The following is a 24,951-nucleotide window of genomic DNA, read 5'->3' as shown; positions in this document are numbered from 1 at the left end:
CTTAAGGGCCAGATGCCTTACTGATGAAACTGCCCCCAGCCCGACCAGGGCGGGTCTCCCGAGCAGCACATTGTAGGCTGATGGTAAGTCTACTACCACAAACTCCATCATCTTGGTTGCCGAGACTGGGTAGTCTCCCAAGGTGACAGGGAGCTCGATGGATCCCATGCAGGCGGTCCCTTCTCCTGAAAAGCCGTACAAAGTAGTTGCACACGCTTTCAGGTCGCGAAGGGAGAGTCCCATCTTTTCGAGGGTAGCTTTATAGAGAATGTTGACCGAGCTCCCATTGTCTATGAGAACTCGATGGACCCTTTTATTGGCCAGCTGGAGGGTGATGACCAGTGGGTCATGGTGAGGAAACTGGACATGGGACGCGTCTTCCTCAGTGAAGGTTATTGGTTGTGTTTCAATCCTCTGGCTTTTTGGAGCCCTAGGTTCGGGTTCATAAGGAGACCCATCCCCAGTTTTCAGCTCGTTAACGTATCTCTTTTGGGCATTCCTGCCTACTCCTGCGGGATGAGGCCCTCCCAAGATGGTTATTACATCCTCTCCATCTATCGGCGGGGGCCTGTCTTCTTCCCGAGCTCGGGTTTGTGCCGTCGGAGGCACGGCTACTCTCTGGCTCGCGGCCACCTGACTAGTACTCTGGTTTTTGACATATTGCCGGAAGTAACCTCTCGAGATCAATCCTTCGATCTCGTCCTTCAGTTGTCGACATTCATCGGTTGTATGCCCGGTGTCTCTGTGAAATCGGCAATACTTACTGGAGTCCCTCTTGGATTTTTGATTTCTCATTGGGTCCGGACGCCTAAAGGGGACCTGGTTTTCATTAGCCAGGTATATGCTCTCCCGAGACTCATTGAGCTCGGTGTATACTTTATACACGGAGAAATATCTCTCCCCCTTCTTTTTCTTTCCTCCTTCGGCTTCGGGGTTACTCCCTTCGTTCTTTTTCCTCTTGGAGGGGTTTTCCACGATAGGCTTTGGAGCTGCTGGGTCCGCCGAGGTTGAGGCAGAGTTGACATTTATCGTTGTAGTTTCGGGCTGGGAAGTCGCATTAAGTGTCGACCTTGCTTCCTCTACATTGACAAACCTCTGCGCTCATCTGTTAAACTCGGTTATGGACCTTATTGGTTTTCTTTGCATGTCGTCCCAAAGGGCGCTTCCCGGCATTACGCCGGCTCGGACAGCCATTAGGTGCCCACTGTCATCCACGTCCCGAGCTCGGGCGACTTCCAGATTAAACCTTGTTAAGTAACTTTTTAGTGTTTCGCCTGGCTGTTGTCGAACGTTAGTTAAGGTTGATGCCTCTGGTCTGACCCCCATCATTGCTCTGAACTGCTTCTTAAAGTCTTTAGACAACTGCTCCCAAGAGGTTATTGAGTGTCTCTTATATTTTTCGAACTAGCTTTTGGCAGGTCCTGTCAATGATGCTGGAAACAACATGCATCTGAGCTCGTAACCCACGTTACTGGCTCTCATTATGGTGTTGAACGTGCTCAGATGACTACACGGATCGGTCTTTCCTTCAAACGTCGGGACGTGAGGGATCCGAAACCCTTGAGGAAATGGAGTATTGGAAATATGGGGAGCAAACGGTTTGAGCTCCTCGTCAGAGTCTTCATATCGATCATTCCTTTGCTCGTTTTTCAAAAGCCTAAAAGCCTTTTCAAACTGATCGATTCTTTCTTGGACTGGGTCCGCAAGGGGTACTGTCTGGAATCGGTTGTCATCGATCATGATTCCAGGCTCGCGTCTCCACAAGGGATCTCTACGCTTATTCAAGCGATCCCTCAGGTCGTCATTACCCCGACTTTGGTTCAGGTGCTCTCACAGGTCGGGACGATTTCTGCGGTTTCCAGTATTCTTACGACCTCGGTCATGCTTGCTGACCGACCTGGTATCTCCATAATCATCACTGGTAGAACTCGTCGCATGGTTATTTCGTGATGGATTCTTTCCGTGTCGCCTCATCTCCGCCGTGCGAGACCGAGATGTTTGACTTTTTTCAGATGGGGTGCCTCTCTGCTCCTGGAAAGCCTCCCTGTTTCCTTGTCTTCCTCCCACACGCTCTTCGCCCTGATCTCGAACGGGTTGAGCATTCCTGCGGGGAGGCGAAGGATATCTTATAGGTGATGGAGGGAACCGTATGGGCGACGGTGGCTGCCACCCATTTCTCGGCCTAGATGGTCCGAAGTTTGCCCGAGATGGGTTGGTTGCGTGCGGTGCACTCCCAGGTATCTGAGTCCGAGCCTCTGCAGGGGTTCGGTTGTTCTCAGTTCCTGCAGGTACCTCCGCAGGCGGGTTAGCTGGGGCCCGAGCTCGAGTACTCCTCTGGGGCCTAGGTGGAGCAGATGGCTCTGCTGGTGCCGGAGGTTGAGCCGGCCTCCTTGTGGCAGCATCTTTTCGTGGACGCCCACGGGGTCTACGGGGAGGAACGTGTACGTCCCTCGGAGGAGGGACTTGGTTTTCGCGCGAAGGCGGGGGCTGAGCCACCTGCGCCTCTGCGGCTATCCTTGTCAACTCCTCATTCTGTTTGTTGGCCTCTGCCAACTGCTGTTTCAACTACCGGTTTTCAAGTTCCACAATGGGAACATACCGCTCAGGATTGTAATACATATCCTCATCCCTTGGTGGAGCAGGTGGTCCCCGGGAATCGGAAGATCCACTTCTTTCCTCGACATCTGGGTTCTCCATCGGCTGTTTCCCAGGACGTCTTGGATAATTCTCTTCAGGTGTATTCTGATTATTAGTGGCCATGACTTACTCAGGGATGAATGCTTAAGGCTCTCAATGAAAGCACCAAACCGTTGATGCCGTTTTTCGTCAACAGTGAAAGAAGAGCACGTAAACAATGAACAGTAATGGCCAATATAAATATGATAATACAAAATATGATTTTTACGTGGTTCAGCAGTTAAATCTGCCTAGTCCACGAGTCTTTTTTATTAAGCTCAAGATGATCTCTGAAAATTCTTCAAGGATGAATTCTTCAGAGTTTTCTCTCCAAATTCAGAAATTTCGTCCTTTACAATAGTGCATGACCTCCCTATTTATAGAGAAGAATGCAGAATACTATCCCACATATTTTGGGTAGTTACTCTTTATTTGCAAATAAATCAAATGGCTTTAAATGCCTGTAATCCGATATAAAAGGAAACGTCCCCTGAAGACCAAGGGGAGTATAACTAGTCAAATAATATCCCATGATTTTAGGGGATTTACAGTAATAAATGTAGACCACGTCTCTTATGGACAACACTTGTAGACGTTCAAGATTATTATCATATATCTCCAAAGCCTTATTCTCTCAGGTCTCTCATCGACGTTCGAGCTAATGACATCTCCCGAGGTCACGTGGCTTTCGAGATCGTACGTGCGTCAGGCTCGGAACCCCTGATCTGAGGTTATCCCTGAGGGTAGATGCATCTCGGGAGCTCCCCTTCGAGATCGTGTAGATTTCGAGGCTACCATATTCGAAGTTATCTCAGCTTTGCAGGCTCGATGTCTAGTCTTGAAACATACTTCAGACTTTACGAGTCCATTCGCTGCGAATCCAGCTTTCGAGGTCACATTTAACATGGCTCGAAATCTGGGTATAATAAGCCTAAAATGTGAAAGAAGCTTTAACTGATGAAAATTGGATTAAAGCTATGCAGGAGGAATTGGAACAATTTTTTAGAAACAAAGTGTGGATTCTTGTGCCAAGACCGTTGCATACCAATATTATTAGTACAAAATGGATTTTCAAGAATAAATCTGATGAATTTGGTACAATTGTGCGAAATAAAGCAATATTAGTGGCACAAGGGTACACACAAGTGGAAGGAATAGACTTTGAAGAAACATTTGCACCTGTTGCAAGACTTGAATCAATTAGATTATTATTATCTATTGCTTGTTTGATTGGTTTCAGGTTGTTCCAAATGGATGTCAAATCTGCATTTCTCAATGGGATCTTGAATGAAGAGGTATGTGTTGAACAACCCAAAGGGTTTGAAGATCCCCATGCACCTGATCATGTTTACAAATCGGAGAAAGCTCTTTATGGTTTGAAGCAAGCCCCTTAGGCTTGGTATGAGAAACTCACTCAATTTCTTGTTTCTCATTGATACAAAAGGGGTGGAGTAGATAAAACTTTATTTATGAAAATTATTAAATCTAACATAAGTATTGCTCAGATTTATGTTGATGATATTGTGTTTGGTTCTACTTCTGACAATGAGGTGTAGGTATTTGTGAAATAAATGAAAGAGGAATTTGAAATGAGCATGGTGGGAGAATTGACCTATTTCTTAGGTTTGTAAGTCAAGCAGTTATATGAAGGCACATCTGTTTCTCAAAGTAAATATGCTAAGAACTTGGTCAAAAAGTTTGGACTTGAAAGTTCAAAGATTGTCAAAACACCAATGGAAACGACTGTGAAGCTATCCAAAGATGAAAATGGTGTCAAAGTTAATCCTACACTGTATAGGAACATGATTGGTAGTCTTCTTTATCTCACTACTAGTAGACCTGATTTGAGTTATAGTGTTGGTGTGTGTGCCAGGTACCAAGGAAATCCCATAGAGTCTCATGTTGCATTTATTTTGTGTGATTTAATATATTCTTTGTCTCCAAGGAATTTATTTTGTCAACTTACTCTATTTGGAATACCATGATTTATCTCTTTATTATCTTTTACTTTGTTGCCTTTTTAGCAATTTTTTTAAAAAAAAGAGGTAAGTTTTTTCTCTGATCTTGTGTAATAGGATTTTTTAATAAAAAAAAAAGGAAACTTCTTTTTGCCGTGTGTGTCTTAAATGGGAAAGTCTTTGTCTTTAAAAAGCTTGTCACCTACCCACTTTCTCACTCACCCACAATCCCTCTAAGTCACTTTTTCTTCCTCTTATTTTTTTTCCTCTCATTGCTTTTGTGAGCGTTTGTTGATTTTCAGAGAAAGAAAAATGGCAAAAATTCATGGAGCTTCCTCTAAGAAGACCCCTACTACTCAATCCTGAAAGCCCTCTGCTCAGCCCTCTCCGTCACCTCCTCCGTCTGTGTCAACGGTGCCTCCACTTGCTCCAACACCTGCGGCATCGATTGGGAGAACTACCAAATCCAAGGCACGCAATAGGATGATTTCTCTCTCTATTGAACACCCCATGGTGTTTCCAGATATCTCGGCTGATATTGTCGACGACGCACCACCATCTGAAGTGGTGGTGCCCTCTCGAGCCAAGAACCAATCTCCTTTTCCGATTGAACCGACTTTGGCGGCTAGGGAAAAATCCAAGTCTATTTCATCTTCTTCCAAAGCTACTGCTGCTGGGTTACTCAAGTTGCCCATGAAGCCAAGCCAGTCCAAGAAAAACTCTTTGGCTTCAAAAAGAAAATTGGTGTTGGGATCATCTTCATCCCCCTTGACTGCTGCCAAGAAAAGATTGAAGGTTCATCCCCCTTCTCCGTCTTCCTCTGAATCTGAACCTAAGGAAGAGAAATTTGAGTCTGAAGAAGCCCATGATACGACCTTATCTGATGAATCTGTTCCCGACAATGCTGAATTAGAGGTTGAGTCTGATGAGCTAGAACAAGAAGATGTTGTCCCTACTGAACAAGAAGACGAATTTGACACAGAGCCAGTTGCAACTCCATTGTCGTCCACGGCTAAAGGCAAGAGACCTATCTCTGATTCTACACCATCTCAAGGACTCTCAGGTGTTAATTTCTAACCTCATTCTCCTACTTTTTGTTATAACGACAATGCTCGTGATATGGTTCTCTATGCTCAAAGGAAATTTCTCATTGAGAAAAATTATGTCTTGAGTGACCATCATCCTTATGGTGTGCTAACTATGCTTCAAGATCGAAAATGGACAGGTTCTTTAGTTAAATTTACTGGTTTTGTGGATAGAATAATCAAGGAATTCTATGTAAATATTACTGATGAAATTATTGAACCTAAATCTCCTTTGTATTGTAAAGTGTATGTTAGGGGTCATTGGTTATCTTTTTCTCCACAAGATATTGCAAAGGCTTTGCATCTTTCTCTTGATGTTGAGGATAATGATGATCTTGTCTCTCTTGACAAGGATGAGGTCATCACTGAACTAGTGGGACAAAAAATGGTATGGCCACCTAATATAGTCATTTCGGTTACCAATCTCACCTACACTTATGCTGTTCTTCATAAGTTTGCCACAACGAAGTGGAAACCGACTTCTCATACCGCAACTATCTCATTTGACATTGTAGAGTCCCAGAACTTTACTTAGCTAGTTAGATAGTAGTAGTAGTAGTAGTAGTAGTAGTAGTAGCTAGTAGTAGTTATAGTATGTTTATTACCGTGCTTTTGGTTCAAGCCGAGACTTAGTTGAACACTCATAGCAACACTTATAGATTTTATAAGTTTAACCTATAGTCTAACAATATTAATTATAACATAAGGTTTGATTAATATAGCTGATTATAAAGATGTCATTTATTATACTATAAGGTTTAGATAGAACTAATAAGGTCATGACACTTATTGTGTGCATGTTTATTAAGGAATTAAGTATTTTTGACAAACTGTTTAAATAGAAGAAAGATCTAGAAGCTCTAGAACCTTCTAGCAGCTTTAAAATCGTATTATGACTCAGTCAAAGCTATTTATCCAATTCAAATTAAGCTGATAAAGTGCAATTACGTGTCTAATATTTCAACGTATGCCGATATATCGCAGCTATAGGGGCGATATATCGCCATACGGGAGAAACGAAAAACACGTCAACTTCGCACAAACGAAACCACAAACACTCGGGACATAGGGCCAGGCGATATATCGCCTAGGATGGGTGATATATCGGCCCTAGGACCACTTTTTCAAACGTTGTAGAAATCGAGCTTGATTCATCCCTTAACCTCTTGACTTGCCTCTGAACATTTTTTACCGAGTCTTAAGCACTTGTTGAACAAATATTCATATATTTTTCATTTAATATTCAATATTTTTATTCAAGCTAAAAGGAGATAGTTTTACTCCTTGAACTCTATAAATAGGACCTAGTACCCAGCCATTTTTCTCATTCTTCAAGCTGTGTTTAGAGCCTTCAAGCTGCTAGGGTTACTATAGAGTGATACACTTGGGTTTGGGATAAAAGCTTTATCATCTTAAGCTTTATAAACACTTGGGAAGTGAGATATAGAGTGTGTTTTCAATATCGAGGTTTAGATCAGTTCTAGTACATCCAAAGGTATTCTTATTCTTAAGTTCATTTCTGTATGGTTCTTTAGTTTTCTTTACTCAAGTCCTAACTCGTTGTTTTAAATTCTTGGTTAGGTATTTAAGTTCTTTGTACTTAAGGTTTCTTTTCGGTAAGCTTCTTCTTGGTGGTTTAGTTCTCTTCTTTATCATTTCTATTCTTTAGAAATACTCATCATTCTTATTGTTGGTTTTAGGAGTGTTCCAAATCCCGTCCTTGTTCTCAAATATCCCGGTGTTGGTAAGGAAAATAGGATAGATTTTATGTGCTTTTATGTTTTGATATGTTTATGCTATGATATATGTATGATATGTTTTTAGTCCTTGAGTATATGATTTGTTTAGATAACAAGCTGTGGATGCCAAAAATCCACCAAATAAAAACTCTTTAGTTCCGGGTTGGAACATAGGGACAAAGGTCACTTATTCATGCTATTGGGCTCGAGCCTGTAGGCCTTGTTGAATACAAGAGATCATCTCCTGAGAAACAACACATTATGAGCCACAAGGTTTGGCCCTGCTAAGCTAAGGGGCCACATTGAATACAGCAAGAGGATAGGTGCACAAGGCCCTCACATAGTAGGTTCGACGTGCCCGCGCAAGGCTGACATGCTCACGGGTCAAGATGCACTCATACACGTAAACGCTGCCAAAGACGCTCGGGACATACACCCGTGGATGCTCAATATTCCATGCTTATAAAAGACCCAAAAAACGCACTTAGACCCCCATACGCCTACACTCTCATTGGGTCCTCGGGCCATCAGGCATGCACCTCCTAGCAAGGCCATCAGGCACGCGCCACCAGTGAGGCCCTCCTGCGCGCGCGCCCCCTAGCGAGGCCATCAGGCACGCGCCACCAGTGAGGCCTTCCATGGCCCCAAGGTGGCCTCGCCCCTTAGGCTCAAAGTGGCCTCGCCCATGGCCCCAAGGTGGCCTCGCCACTTAGGCCCAACGTGGCCTCGCCCATGGCCCCAAGGTGGCCTCGCCACTTAGGCCCAAGGTGGCCTCGCCCATGGCCCCAAGGTGGCCTCGCCACTTAGCCCCAACGTGGCCTCGCCCATGGGCCCAAGGTGGCCTCGCCACTTAGCCCCAAGGTGGCCTCGCCCATGGGCCCAAGGTGGCCTCGCCACTTAGGCCCAAAGTGGCCTCGCCCATGGCCCCAAGGTGGCCTCGCCACTTAGGCCCAAGGTTGCCTCACCCATGGCCCCAAGGTGGCCTCGCCCATGGCCCCAAGGTGGCCTCGCCACTTAGGCCCAAGGTGGCCTCACCCATGGCCCCAAGGTGGCCTCGCCACTTCGGCCCAATGTGGCCTCGCCACTTAGGCCCAACGTGGCCTCGCCCATGGCCCCAAGGTGGCCTCGCCACTTAGGCTCAAAGTGGCCTCGCCCATGGCCCCAAGGTGGCCTCGCCACTTAGGCCCAAGGTGGCCTCGCCCATGGCCCCAACGTGGCCTTGCCACTTAGGCTCAAAGTGGCCTCGCCCATGGCCCCCAAGGTGGCCTCGCCACTTAGGCTCAAAGTGGCCTTGCCCATGGCCCCAAGGTGGCCTCGCCGAATAGGCCCCATGGTGGCCTCGCCCATGCCCACGGAGTGGCCTCGCCAAATAGGTCCCATGGTGGCGGCCTCGCACATAACCTCATGGGGGTCACATCCGCAACACATTTGGCCCCGGGAACAGCCAAGAGAGCTGCGCCATCAATAAGCCTTCCGAGGGGGCCTCGCAAAGGAATGAGAGCTACGTCACCTAGTGGCCACATGAGTAGAGCCATGCACCAAGGGTCCCATTCCTTACACCTTGAGACCCCTATGCTTAGAGGCTCTAATACAAGTTGAATGGGACGTACCTGTACGACCTAGTACTGAGTACGGACACCAGTACCAGTGGGACTGCTGGGGTAAGAGTTATGGCTCGTACGTCTACGGCCAAGGGTCAGAGTCGACACCACTACCACCTGCGCCACTACGCCTGCCGCCACTCATCAGACATGGGTACAGACAAGTAGTGGAGACATCCTCCTGACACCTGCTCTTGTACTGATGTACGACCACAACCTCTGAAGCCATTCCCCTGACATAGTACTTATGTACCATTTGGTCCCCTGGACCACCATGTATCTAAGGCCATTAGAGCCTACTATAAAATGGACTGGAACACCACCTGAAGGGGGGTTGGAAAATTCATTGTATGCAGAGGCTATTAAGCAATATACATTTCTCACTCCATTGTTCATCTGTGTTTATCCTTTCATAAGTTAATTCTAAGTTCTTATCTAAACATCGTTGCATTTACCTTTGAGTTTTCTGACCTAATTTCGTTGACGAGATTTCACCGTCAACACAAGCATATAATTTGTTTAGATAACAAGTCCCAATAATATATTCCTTGGGCATATGATTTGTTTAGATAACGAGCCCCATAAATTTATATGAGTTGTTTAGATAACTAGCCCCGTAAATTTATGGGCATATGATTGCCTAGCTAGCAAGCCCCAAGAAGTATGATGGGCATTATAATACATGTTTTTATAGTCATATGTTTATGTTTTATGTTATATGTGCTAGTAGATTTTCCTTGCTGGGCATTAGGCCCACTCCTTTATATTTTTTATGTGATGTAGGAGAATAGATATGGTGGCAGAAGGATTCATGGTAGCTTGGCTTGTGTATTAAGGATGATGGGATTCAATGGACTGCGTGACGATTCGAGGAAGACGCTATTTTTAGTCTCTTTAAATTATGTTTTTATGTATTTTTCGCATTTAGCTTTGTAAACAACTTCATTTAATTTAAAGTTATGTTTTATTTTAAAATAATAGGATCCCATACCGCTCATTTATGTATTTCAATATTTACTTTGGAGATTTTAATAAAGTTATGAATATTTATTATGTATGTTTTCTCAAAAATTGTGGCTATGTCTAGTAGTTTTAATGGGCCAAGGTCTTAGAATTAGTTGGGTCATTACAGTTGGTATCAAAGCAACGATTCATCTGCATGAAGTTCTCCTTGATACACACTCTTAAGCTCCGAATCTAACCGCCAATGTAAGTGTTTATGCTATAGTTATTATGTTTATATGTATAGCTAACATTTTAGCCTTATGTTTTCAGTTAAGAATGAATGGAGCCTTGACCTATGAGGATATCCGAGCCATTAAGGCCTTGAAAATAATTAGAGATCCAAGAAATACCGTAGGAGTGCTAGAAAGAATCACTCGGAGATTACTCTTATTTCACAGGGAGATAGGTCACCTCCAAACAACTAAGTAGATCATGATGAGAGCTACAGAACAATATGTTTTAGTGATTAGACTTTTTAAAGATTATCCTACTGTAATTGCAGCTTTAGAAGATATATGGGAGACGATAGATGATGAAGATGAATTACCGATAGCTATGAGATATTATTTTCTCATACTTAGGTTCACCTCTAAGATGGAATTATAATTTACAAATGAGCAAAAACATAGAATCTTTATGAATCTTCCTCGAGGGCCTTTTGAGGCTCAAGATAATGATGATTATAAGGAGATAGATGATGATATGTTAGATGAAGGATCAGATGTAGAAGATCTCGATTTTTAGAATAGATTAGTTTCTTTATTTATTATATTTGCATTTATGATTGTATTTAGTGAAAACCTTTTTCCATATAAATATCATTGTTATTTTGATGACATGTATGAGTTTGATTTTTCTTTTACAATCATAATAAATAATAAATTTAATAAATAATAACCAAGTTCAGTGAGGGTGGATAGAAATCAATGGACTAGGTTCTATATTGAGAGTTAGGGGGCCATAGTATTGGGAATGATTTTACTAATCCCAGCCCTCCCTTAATATGGTTAACTTTGGAACAACGGCGAGTTTCGAGCCTGAGAATTAAGTCATATAGGATGATTAAAAATAGACTTAGAAAATAATAAAGATGGCTTATTTTTCTAAGTATAGAAACACATCTTAATAACAAAGAAGGCTTATATAATTTTTCATAAGAAATCATAATTAATAGGTCCGAGTTATATTTGCTTAGATTAAGTTTTTTCCATAGAGCCTATTAGGGTAAGTTATAACATGTTTTTCTCAACTGTTAGAACACTGCTGAAGATGTCGCTCAGAAGGTCTACTCGCACCAATGCCAATTCCTCCAATGCCGCTCCTGAGAGCAATGAAGCCCCTCCGGTTCGCAGAAGGGGATTGCGTGCTACTGCTAACCGAAATGCACCACCGCCGCTAGTTGACAACACTACAGAAGTTGCCAGACTACGACAACAAGTTGAGGAATTACTGCAGCAACAACGACAACAGGCTCAGCCTCAGACTTAGCCTTCGCCTCCGCCGCAACCACAACCTCAGCAAATGGTCCAGCACCCCAACAAGTTGGTCCTTATGGGGGATGGCCAATGGCGAACTATGCGCCATACCCAACTCAGCACATGGAGCCAATTTACGAGCGATTTCGTAAGCAACACTCTCCAAAATTTGAAGGGACAACAGACCCCTTCGAGGCGGAAGAATCGATCAGAAATGTGGAGCCAATCTTAGCGCACATGAATCTCGACAATGCAGACTGCATATCCTACGTTTTGTCTTTGCTTAAGAAAGATGCTAGAATATGGTGGGACTTAGTTCAGCAGACTCACGATGTGACCACCATGACTTGGACCAAATTTGTGGAGTTGTTCCACAAAATGTACTACAATTCAGCAGTCATCGCCACAAGGGTCAAGGAGTTCACTGGTCTGAAGTAAGAGAACTTATCAGTAGCAGAGTATGCTAGGCAGTTCGACTGATTAGCCAAGTTTGCACCAGAAATGATTCCAACTGACTTTCTGAGGGTGACCAAGTTCGTTAGAGGACTTAGACCAAAGATTGAGCTAGGGGTTAAGCTAGAAAACCCGGGAAATGCTACCTAGTCGATGTCCTAGAGACGGCTATAGAAGTAGAAAGGCTTCAGACGAATGTTAGTAAGGAGGAAGCTAGTAAGCCTGAGCCTAAGCAGCAAATTCAACCTCAGAATGGTTGGAACAACCACAAAAACAACAACAATAATCAGTACAGCAACAATAATGGTTAGAAGAGAAGGCATCCTGACAACAAGCTATCCGACAATGATAAAAGGGCACAGACGAACAATGGAGGTAATGGGCCGGGTTATGTAGAATACCTGCAATGTGCTAAGTGCCAAAAGAAACATCTTGGTGAGTATCGTGCAAACACCAAGGGATGCTTCAACTATGGTTAGGAAGGTCACCAAAAGAGGCAATGTCCTCAGCTCAAGCCAGAGGAGAAAAGGGACAACAAGATGGTTCCTGCCAGAGTCTTTGCCTTAACTTAGGGAGAAGCTGACGCTAGCAATAAAGTAGTCATAGGTCATATTTCTATCCTCAATAATATATGTTCTGTAGTATTTGATTCGGGAGCCACTCACTCGTATATTTCGTTAGGAATAATAGAGAAATTAGACAAACCTTGAGAAAGATTTAGAACTAGGTTTGTAACAGAGTTGCCTTCGGGCGAAGTAGTTCTATCATCACGGATAGTATAAGGTGTACCGATCAAGATTGAGGACGTAGAACTAGAAGGAGACCTAATAGAGCTGGAGATCAAAGACTTCGATGTGATACTAGGCATGGACTGGCTAGCAAGGCATGGCGCAACCAGTGACTGCAGATGTAAGCAAGTGATATTCGAGAATCCTGACGGCTAGAGACTATGCTTTATGGGACAAGTTTCAGGACTACGCACACTGCTTATATCATCTCTCAAAGCACAAAGGATGATCGAAAAAGGATGTCACACATTTTTAGCCAGCGTCGCGGATGTGGTAAAGGAAACACCACTAAAGTTTGGAGACATTCGCATTGTAAAAGAGTTCCCAGAAGTATTTATTGATGGCTTACCAGGACTGCCGCCAACTCGAGAAATTGACTTCACAATCGAACTAGTACCGGGCACCGAGTCTATCTCCAAGGCACCATATTGGATGGCACCTACCGAATTCAAGGAGTTAAAGACACAGCTACAAGAACTCTTAGACTTGGGTTTCATTAGACCGAGCCATTCGCCACGGGGAGCACCGGTTCTATTTGTGAAGAAAAAGGACGGAAGCATGCGGATGTGCATAGATTACCACGAGCTGAATAAGGTGATGATTAAGAATAAGTACTCGCTACCCAGGATTGACAACTTGTTTGATCAACTCCGAGGAGTGACCGTGTTCTCAAAGATTGATTTACGATCCGGGCATCATCAGCTCAAGGTACGAGAAGAGGATATTCCCAAGACAACTTTTACAACTCGTTATGGGCATTACGAGTTTCTAGTATGTCTTTCGGTCTTTACCAACGCTTCAGTCGCGTTTATGGATTTAATGAATAGGGTCTTTAAGGACTACTTGGATAAATTCGTCATAGTGTTCATCGACGATATCTTGGTGTACTCAAAGGATGAAATCGAGCACGAGGAACATTTAAGGTTGATCTTGTTATGACTAAAGGAGCATCAACTTTATGCCATGTTCAAGAAGTGCGAGTTTTGGCTTTCGCAAGTCTCGTTCCCCGGCCACATTGTATCCAAGGACGGAGTTGCAGTAGACCCATCTAAGGTAGAGGCTGTGAAGGATTAGCCAAGACAAAAGAACGCATCAGAGGTAAGAAGCTTTCTAGGATTAGCAGGTTATTATCGGAGGTTTGTAGAGGGCTTTTCTAAGATAGCCACTCCACTTACCAGCCTGACCCAGAAGCAACAAAGGTTCAACTGGACTGATAAGTGTGAAGATAGCTTCCATTTTCTTAAGGATAAGCTATGCTCAGCACCAGTACTTTGTGTACTGACACCCAAAGACAAGTTTGTAGTCTACTGCGATGCATCGAAGCAAGGGTTGGGTTGTGTGCTGATGCAGAATGACAAGGTGATAGCCTACGCTTCAAGGCAGCTAAAGGAGTACGAGCAACGCTATCCAACACATGATATGGAGTTGGCACCAGTGGTCTTTGCGTTGAAAATATGGCGCCATTATCTTTATGGAGAATGGTGTGAGATTTATACAGACCACAAAAGTTTAAAGTATTTCTTCACTCAGAAGGAGCTCAACATGAGGCAGCGCAAATGGTTAGAACTAGTGAAGGGTTATGACTACGAAATCCTATACCACCCGGGAAAGGCAAACGTAGTTGCTGATGCGCTAAGTAGGAAGAGTTATGGAAGTCTAGCAGCATTAGATGGAATAGAAAAGCCGCTACAGCAGGAGCTGATCAGTGCCGAAATAGAAGTAGTCATTGGTAAGCTGGCTAACTTGTCTATCTAGTCAAGTCTATTAGAAGAAGTGCGAATTGGGCAAGGGCATGATGACACATTAGTAGTACATATAGATGCAGTTAAAGAAGGCAAGGCCATAGATTTCTCAATATCAGGACCGGGGTTATTAAGATATAAGGATCGGGTATGTGTACCGAATGATCAAGGGATTAAGATGAAGATTTTAGAAGAAGCGCACAATACCCCATACTCGGTTCACCCAGGGTCGACCAAGATGACTCACGAAATTAAGGCAATGTATTGGTGGCCAGGAATGAAGAAAGATATAGTGGAATTTGTGTCTAAATGTTTAGTATGCCAGTAAGTGAAAGCAGAACATCAGCGACCTACAGGCTTATTGTAAGCACTTAGCATTCCAGAATGGAAATGGGATGATATACCCATGGATTTCGTGATGGGTTTGCCATGAACAAATAAGAAGCATGATTCGGCTTGGGTAGTAGTATACTAACCAAGTCAGCTCATTTCCTGTCTGTTAAGACTTCATATACAGCAGATCAATACGCATACATTTATGTTCAAGAAATAGTACGATTGCATGGAATCCCTAAGACAATAGTATTCGATAGAGGATCGGTGTTTACATCAAGATTTTGGGGAAATTTGTAGCAAGCCATGGGTACCAAGTTAAGTCTTAGAATGACATTTCATCCTCAGACCGATGGACAGTCCGAGCATACCATACAGATTTTAGAAGATATGTTGTGCACTTGTGTACTTGATTTCGGAGGATCATGGAGTAAGTACTTACCGCTAATAGAATTCTCCTACAACAACAGCTACCAGTCAATGATTAGGATGTCACCTTATGAGTTACTTTATGGAAGAAGGTGTCGATCGCCGTTACATTGGGACGATGTAGAGAAAGGCAACTTCTTGGTCCCGAAGCTGTTAGAAAAGCTCAAGAAGCTGTAGCACTGATTAGAAAGCGTATGCTCGCTGCTCAAAGCCATCAGAAAAGTTATGTGGATGCCAAGCGACGTGATGTGGAATTCAAAGTCGGAGATCAAGTCTTCTTAAAGATATCTCCTATTAAAGGGGTGAAGCGGTTTAGGAAGAAAGGCAAGCTTAGTCCCCGGTTTAGCGGTTTAGTGTATAGTTTTAAGCTTTTAATTAAATTAGAATATAGTTTTAATACACACATTATTTGGGTATTTTGAGGATTTTACATGTGGCATTAAATTAAGTCCCAATTATTTAAAATATAAGGTTTGGCCGAAATTCCATATAGTTTTATTAGGTGGAATTTTTGTGAATATATTTATTAAGTATAAGAGTTATTTTTTTAAAAGCTAAATTGAAGACCATACCTACTCATACACGTGTGGCGCAATTCTAGGCTAGGTTTTGACTCATTTTTTAACTTAAGGAACTAGGTGTCACTCCAAGCTTGCAAAAAGAAAACTAAATAATTAAGTTGATGATAGTTGAAACCATTTTAATTTTTTTGAATTTAAAATGGCTTAGGTGTAGGCCTGGGAGACTAAGGAGGAGAAAAATGGGGGACTTTGACTACATTTTGTTACATATGAGGCTATGTGTCATATTGAGAGCAATTTTAGAACTTTGAATAGGTAGAAAATGGGTTGGTCGAAACTATGATTAAGGAATGATTTTTGAATTTTAAAAATCATTGAATAAAGTTCGAGAGAATCAAGGAAAGGAGTTGGGATTGTGGCCTATAAATAGAGCTATTCCCATCACCATATTTCACTCTCAACAATGCTTTCAAGCCTCTCTGTTTTCGAAATACTATAGTCCCAAAAGCTCTCATCTTCTTGCCCACAAACACCTAATAGTCAAACCACTATATCCTTAATAGTGCTTGGGAATTCTTTTTCTTCTATTTTCTTAATTAGCGTCAAACACTTGAGCCAATATAAACCACACATAAACGAAACACTAAGCCCTTGTTAACAACTTTATAGCCAAACTAGTCCAAGTATTGAAGCTCTTGGTGTTGTATTGGAGACAGGCATTATAGAAGGCACGAGATTTCGATGATAGTTGGTTCTAGGTTAAATGTATGACTTTTATAAGGTTTAGAGATTTTGGAAGTTTAGTTTGACTATAAGTCTCTAATATTAAATATTTTATGTTATATGTAAGGTTTTAGACGATTTTATATAGCAAAGCAATGTCTCTTTTTCCTCTCATTTCCATACTAAAGGTAAGGAAAATTAGGTAGTTTAGTTTTGACCTAGTTTTGTGATATGTATAATCCTAACATTTAAGGTCCATTAAGAAGATAAGTGTGGCTGGGTGTTTAGAAATGTATGATAGACCTAAGTTGATGTCTAGTAGCCTCGATTGCAAAAATTGTATTATGGACTTATGTCCGAGGCTTAATTGCCACCCCTGTACAAGCACTTATCTTTTTCTTATACCTAACTTGTTATTATGACCTATGATTATGACTTTGTATGACTTATGATTATGATCTCTGTTATGACCTAGAGTATATATAATATGATGATTAGTAAATTAGCATTGTTATGAAGACTTGTATGATATGGTATGTATGTTATGAAGACTTGTATGAAGACTTGTATGATCTCTGTTATGGTATGTATGTTATGACTATATGATTATGTGTTTGCTTGATTGTATTTTCCTTACTGGGCTTAGAAGCTCAATCCTTATGATGTTGTTGTGCGGAAAATTGAGGATTGAAAGGTCGTTGGCGAGTGGGACCTAAAAGTTTAGTGATGTATTTGTGGGGACCATATAGCCGAAGAATGATCAATGGGCGTATGATTTTATTTTCAAAAGCATTTCCTTTAAAGTTTTTTTTCTTTTATTTATAATGTTGCACATTTTATTCTATTAAAGACAACCATTTTATTTTTTGTAAAGACATGGGATCCCTTTGCTTAATCTGATTTTCTTAAATAGAAGAGCAATATTTATGTTTATGATCCAACGTTGTGTTCTTGATATATTTATGAGAAATTAGGGCTTTACAAGTGGTATCAGAGCCATGGCTAGATTGCTCTTAAACTTTCTCGCGAAATACACACGACGACTACAAAGGACCAACTCGCTACCTAGTAAGTATACTCATTTTTCAAAATATATTTGTAATGTTTCTCTTGTGTTATTTTTAGAATTTAGCTCAATGGACTCTGTAATTAGAAAAGTTAAGGCGATAAGAAGAATATCCGACCCTGATTATGAGAATGAGTTCAAAAATGTGTTTCTTAGAGTCAATCGAATTCACAAGGAGATAGAAAAGATTATTGATAGTCATGCAGACCTTTTAAAATCACATGAGAAGTTCATAGTTCTCATGCACTCAGCCAAACTACCACTAGCAGAACCAAGTTTAAAGATAGCATGGAATGAAGTTTTATTTGATAATGATGTACCTATTGAAGATAAATATGACATATTTATGGATAGGTTTGCACGAAATTTTAGAATATTCGAGGATATTATATTACCAAATGGAGAAATAGGAGAAAGGGTTCATTAGTTACCAGACAACCTTAGGGAAAGATTTCTTAGTCAAGTTCCTTTCACTTCAAGATTTATCTACACCCAAGTGGATTATGAGGACTTCACTCTGGACATGCTAGAAGAAGGATTCGATGTGGAGGATTACATGAATATAAGAACACATCATTAAGTTTTATTTTATGTTATTTTAGAAATTTTTCGCTAGCTTGTAAATAATTTCTTATTTTAATAAAACATGTTGTTTTTTTTTCATTGTTTAGTGAATGTGAAGAATTTTGGATTCAATTGAAAGTTCAAAGTTTAAATTCCTCTCTTATCAGTTAGCCCATTTGTGAAAGCCCATTTGATTTGCATTATTAGATTGGATCTAATTAAAATGAATAACAATTAATTAAGTAAGGGTTTAAAATCCTCCATTTTGGATCAAGTGGAAGTTAGGGGGCCTTAGTACTGGGTACAATATACTGAACCCAGCCCTCCTCCATGGAAGATTCAACTATTAAGGTCCATTTACCCGAGTTGGACTTAATTGTAATAGAGTAGTTTTTAGTAGATAGATGGACCTAATAGACAGTAGTACAATAGGCTAAGTTATAACCTCTACTTGTTTTGTTTGTCTTAGCTTTTACAATTTTTTTTCTTTTGGGGAAACATAAAAGAAATATGGAGCAGGAACCAAGAAAATATGAAAGACTAAATGGCCAAGAAAGAGGACATGGAAGAGGCCGAGGAAGGGGGAGGGGGTGAGGAAGAGGAGTAGCCGCCACCCCCATATATGAAGAATTTCCAAACATGCCTGTAGCTCCGAGAGTGCCAGAAGCACCCAATGTAGCGGAAGACCCAGCAGCTGTTGCTACATGAGAAAACTTAGAAAGAGAAAATGCTCGTCTTAAGACAGAACTAAGGAGGAGAGAAGAAGAATTTCAAATAAACTAAGGACAACAGCAACAAGTCATTCCCCTAGCACAATTACTACAGTTGGCAGGTGCTCACTACGAGGCAGTGTATGAATGCTTCAAGAAGCTGCAACCACCAAACTTTGATGGCGGATCAGACCAAATAGAAGCAGAAGAATGGATTCGCTCGGTAGAATCCATTTTAGAACATATGCGATTGGGGAACGAGGACCGAGTCTCGTGGGCTTCGAGGTTACTAAAGAAAGATGCCCAAATCTAGTGGGTATAGTGAAGCAGACTCAATATGTGAACATTATGACATGGGATGAGTTTATCCAAGTGTTCAACAAGAAGTATTACAGTCCTGCGATTTTAGCCAAAAGGGTGGACGAATTCATCGCGCTTACTCAAGGGAATTCAACTGTGACAAAGTATGCCAGAAAGTTTGATAGGTTGGCTAAGCTCATGGCAGACACGGTACCCACCAAGACACTGAGAATTTAGAGATTTATGAAGGAACTAGAACCTATGATAGCCCGTGACGTAAAGTTGATTCGGGGAATAACTACTTATGCATAAACTTTATTTAGAGATAGCTTTAGAAGTTGAGCAGGTGGAGGAAAGGATTTGGAAAGAAGGTGCAGCCATAAGGGATGCCAAAAAGAATAACCATGAAACAAACGACCACAAGAGGAAACAAGATGGTGGTCAAAACCAGAAGGCTGACAAGAAAGGAAAGACTACGTTGGAAGGCAATGGAAACTAAAAGCCTTAAGTAGAATATCCCCAATGCCAAATCTGTAAGAGAACGCATTCAAGGGAATGCCGATATAAGACAAAAGGCTGCTTCAATTGTGGAGAAAAGGGTCATCTTAAGAAGTGCTGCCCAAAATTAGGAAACCAGAAGAAGGATGAGAAACTAATACCAGCCAGAGTTTTCGCTCTTACAAGAGGTGAGGCGGAAACTAGCAATACAGTAGTATCAGGTCAGATCACTATCTCTGGAAAACCACGTAATATTTTATTCAATTAAGGAGATACGCATTCTTTTGTCTCTATGAATATGATTGATAGCTTAGATAAACCATGCAAACTTTTTAGAGATAAGTTTCTTGCGAAGTTACCCTCGGGGGAAATAATGCTATCTAGTAGAGGAGTGCGTAGTGTTGTAGCTAGAATCGAAGGAAGAGAATTACCAGTAGATTTAATTGAGTCAGACCTTAAGGATTATGTTGTAATATTAGGCATGGACTGGTTAGCAAAACATGGGGCAACGATAAATTGTAAGGGTAAGACAGTCAACTTTCAAACAGATGATGGAGAACAGTTCACCATCAAAGGAGAAGTTTCCCAAACTCACATACCAATAGTCTCGTCTCTCAAAGCTCAGTGATTAATCAATAGAAGTTGCCAGGAATTTCTAGCCAGCGTGGTGGACAATTCGCGAGAGACGCAGCTCTAACCAAAGGATGTATCTAAAGTATGTGAATTTCTGAGGTATTTCAAGAAGATCTACCAGGATCACCTCCGAATAGGGAAATTGAGTTCGAAATAAAGTTGGTGCTAGAGATTGCACCAATCTCAAAAGATCCCTATAGAATGGTGCCTACAAATTTAAAAGAGTTAAAAATACAATTGCAAGAGCTATTGGACAAAGGTTTCATCTGACCAATCTATTCACCTTGGGGTGCACCGGTGTATTTTGTCAAGAAGAAGGACGAGAGCATGAGGATGCCCATCGACTATCGAGAACTAAATAAAGTGACGATCAAGAACAAATATCCTCTACCCCAAATAGATAATCTTTCTGATCAACTACAAGGATCTATGGTGTTCTCAAAGATAGATTTCCAGTTAGAATATCACTAGCTAAGCGTATGAGAAGAAGATATCCAAAAGATGGCTTTTCAGACCAGATAAGGACGCTACGAGTTTTTTAGTAATGTCTTTCACCTTAACAAACGCATGAGCCATGTTCATGGATCTTATGAACCTAGTATTTAAGGTCTACGGGGATAAGTTTGTTGTGGTGTTCATAGAAGACATATTAATCTACTCAAAGACAAAAGCCAAGCATGAAGAGCACCTGCAAATGACATTGGAACGACTCAAAAATCATCAACTATACACTATGTTTATGACATGTGAATCCTGGCCAGAGATGGTGGCATTTGTAAGACACATTGTGTCTAAAAATGGCATAGAAGTAAATCCATCCAAGATAGAAGCAGTGAAGAATTGATCCAAACCTAAGAGTGCCACTAAGGTGAGAAGTTTTATGGGCTTAAGGGTTCTCCAAAATAGCTACACCCTTAACAAATTTAACAAGAAAGCAGCAGAAGTTCACATGGAGGAAGAAGTGTGAAGAAAGCTTTCAAACATTAAAGGACAAGCTCATATCAAACCCATTTATATGTGCTCCAAATGATAAGGGAAAGTTTGTAGTATATTGTGACGCGTTGAAGCAGGGACATGGATGTGTTTTGATGCAAGACAGAAAGGTGGTCACATATGCTTCAAGACAGCTAATGGAATACGAGCAGTGGTACCCGACACATGATCTGGAATTAGCAGCATTGGTTTTTGCTCTAAAGATTTGGAGGCACTATATGTACAGAGAAAAGTGTGAAATCTATAAGGACCACAAGAGTTTAAAGTACTTCTTTACGCAAAAAGAACTCAATATGAAGCAACAGAGGTGGTTGGAGCTAGCAAAGGACTATGATTGTGAGATCTTGTATCATCCGGGAAAGGCTAATGTCGTGGCAGACATGCTTAGTAGACGAAGTTACGAAAGAATATCAACACTTAAGGGGATAGAGCAACACTTACAAGATGATATTAAGAATTCCAGAATTGAGTTAATAACTGGACAACTAGTTGACCGCACGATCAAGTCAACACTAATGGAGGAAATAAAGGAGAGACAACAAGAGGACGAGTTTCTCTTTAAGAAGAGGGCAGCACTACAAAGCTCAGAGAATGATTCTTTTTCCTTGAAAAAAGAAGGCATGCTACGATATAGGAACAAAGTGTGTGTGCAAAAAACAAGGTAAAATAAGAGATAGTATTATGAAATAAGCGCACACTACTCCATATTCACTACACCTGGGATCGATCAAGATGTACAATGAGGTCAAGACAATGTACTGGTGGCCAGGAATGAAGAAATACATAGCACAATTTGTAACAAAATGCCTTACATGTCAACAAGTTACGACCGAAAATCAGAGACCCGGTGGAACATTGCAAACGTTATAGATTCCCGAATGGAAATGGGATGATATAGCGATGGACTTTGTGACGGGGTTACCAAGAACCACCAAGCAGCATGACTCTGAGTGGGTGATTATAGACAAACTTACAAAATATGCTCACTTCTTGCCTATAAGAACGGTTTACAACGTGGAACAATATGCAGAGCTTTACGTGGCAGAGATACTAAGACTAAATGGAGTTCCAAAGATGATAGTCTCTCATAGAGGATCAATTTTTACCTCAAAGTTCTGGGAAAGTCTTCAACGTGCAATGGGCACTAAGTTAAAGTTAAGTATGACATTTCACCCTCAAACCGATGGTCAGTCAGAACGTACCATAAAAATATTAGAAGATATTCTAATGGCATGTTCTTTAGACTTCTCAGGATCATGAAGCAAGTTTCTTCCATTAATAGAATTCTCTTACAACAACATTTATCAAGTGATTATAGGCATGGCGCTTATGAGATGCTATATGGACCGAAGTGCCAATCATAACTTATGTAGAGTCCAAGAACTTTACTTAGCTAGTTAGATAGTAGTAGTAGTAGTAATAGCTAGTAGTAGTTATAGTATGTTTATTACTGTGGATTTCAGTTCAAGCCGGGACTTAGTTGAACACTTGTAGCAACACTTATAGATTTTATAAGTTTAACCTATAGTTTAAGAATATTAATTATAACACAAGGTTTGATTAATATAGCTGATTATGAAAATGATATTTGTTATACTATAAGGTTTAGATAGAACCAATAAGGTCATGACACTTGTCATGTGCATGTTTATTAAGAAATTAAGTATTTTTGAGGAATAGTTTTATTAGAGGAATATTTGAAAACCCCAGAGTCTGCCAGCAGCTTTGAAATCATTATAGGACTTAGTCAAAGCTGTTTACTCAATTCAAATTAGGCTGAAAAAGTGCAATTACGTGTATAATATTTCAGCGTATGCCGATATATTGCAGCTCTAGGGGCGATATATCGCCACTCGGGGAATACGAAAAAACACGTAACTTCACACAAACACTTCGACAAGCCTTGGGAATATAAGCCCAGGCGATATATTGCCTACCATGGGCGATATATGGGCTCTAGGGCAAGGTTTTTGAATAATTTTGAAACCGAGCTCAATTCAACCCATAACCTCTTAGCTAGCCTCATAATCTTTTGACCGAGTCTTAAGCCTCTGCTGAACGAGTATTCAAATATTTTTCAATTAAAAGTCATTATTTTTATTCAAGCTAAAAGAAGATCTTTTCATTCTTGAACTCTATAAATAGGACCTAGTACCCAACCATTTCTTTCATTCTTCAAGCTGAGTTCAGAGCCTTCAAGCTACTAGGTTTATGTAATGCCCTACTCCCTTAGAGCCGTTACCAAGTGAGTTTTTAAAAGAAACTTAGTGCAAAGAACTCATTACCGAGGTTTTTAAAACCAAAGTGTGACTAAGCAAAAGTTAAGGCTGTAATCTTTTGAAAATGCTATACTTTATTGAAAACTTCAAGTATATAACATCTGGGATCCCAAAATAAGGTTTGAAAACTATTTACAACTTAAAATAAGTTTACAGTTGATTAGTTATTAAAATCACAGATTATTACAGCCATTTTTCGTAAGTACCCCCAACCAAAGCAGTCGGGCAGGCCAAACATGTACACGTCGCTTCATGCTCTTCGTACTCATGGCTGGTTGACTCATTCTATGCCCTTACCTGCAACACAGAGCACCCGTGAGCCGAAGCCCAGCAAGAAAAACTCATACAGTTCATGACATGTGCAAATTAAACAGTTAACATATCCAGTAATCCACAGATAAACAGGTCAGCCATTAACTAAGCAAACACGGCCATGCCGCCCCATAAGCCTTACCAAAGCCTGGGGTTTCGGTCCTCACCGTAAGGATATCCCATTTATCCACTGGGTCCTACCCTGACTATAAGCATCCCATGTGCTAAGTGTTACTTCCGGCCCCGCTGCCGTTCTTGGCTCATTAACCGTTCCCGGCACCTTTGCCGTTCTCGCTACTATAATCACATATAGTATAATTCAAATAACATTCAAACATATAACAATTCAATAAAACTATACCATAATCATGTAATACCATTTAGGGCCGTGCCTTGCATTAACACTATGGGTCCATGCCCTGTCCTACGGGTGCTACAGTTTTCCTTACCTGTATCCCGAGCTTCACAATGCACCAAAGTCACGAGCACGGTCCTCTATCTCGAGCCTCTTCAAAAACCTAGTCACAACACATATAAAACACTCTTTAATATTAACCAATCCAAAACCATTTCCCGGGACCATTCCCGCACTCTCGGGACCTCTAATTCCTTAAAACAATACCTAGGAACCATCCCCCGAGTCCCCGGGCAAAAGCCCTAAAAACCCAATTTTTGGCTGTCAAAATTGGCCTAGGGCCGCGGCACTCCCTTCAAGGGCCGCGGTGCCCAGCGGCTTACCCTCCTCCTGATGCAACCTCGCGCCGCGGTGCCCAAGAACAGGGTCACGGCGCTCCTACGCGAACCCAGAAATATGGGTTTTTCCTTTGCATTTCCTCGAGCCAAAACACTCCCAAATCATCCCAAACTCACACCTAAGCCCCAAAACCAACTCAAAACTCCAAATAGACCATTCAACAACCCATAAACATCATAACCCAGCTCAATAACACAATCACACTCAAAATCCACCCATTTGATTTCAACTTCAGAAATTTAAACCCATAAACCAAAGCTTGAAAAACTTAAACCATGCTTCAAATTTCCTAAACCACAATAGAAGTAAATCTT

Source organism: Humulus lupulus, chromosome 5 (assembly GCF_963169125.1).
Source record: "Humulus lupulus chromosome 5, drHumLupu1.1, whole genome shotgun sequence".
NCBI lineage: Eukaryota > Viridiplantae > Streptophyta > Magnoliopsida > Rosales > Cannabaceae > Humulus > Humulus lupulus.
Note: the sequence above shows the minus strand (reverse complement) of the source record.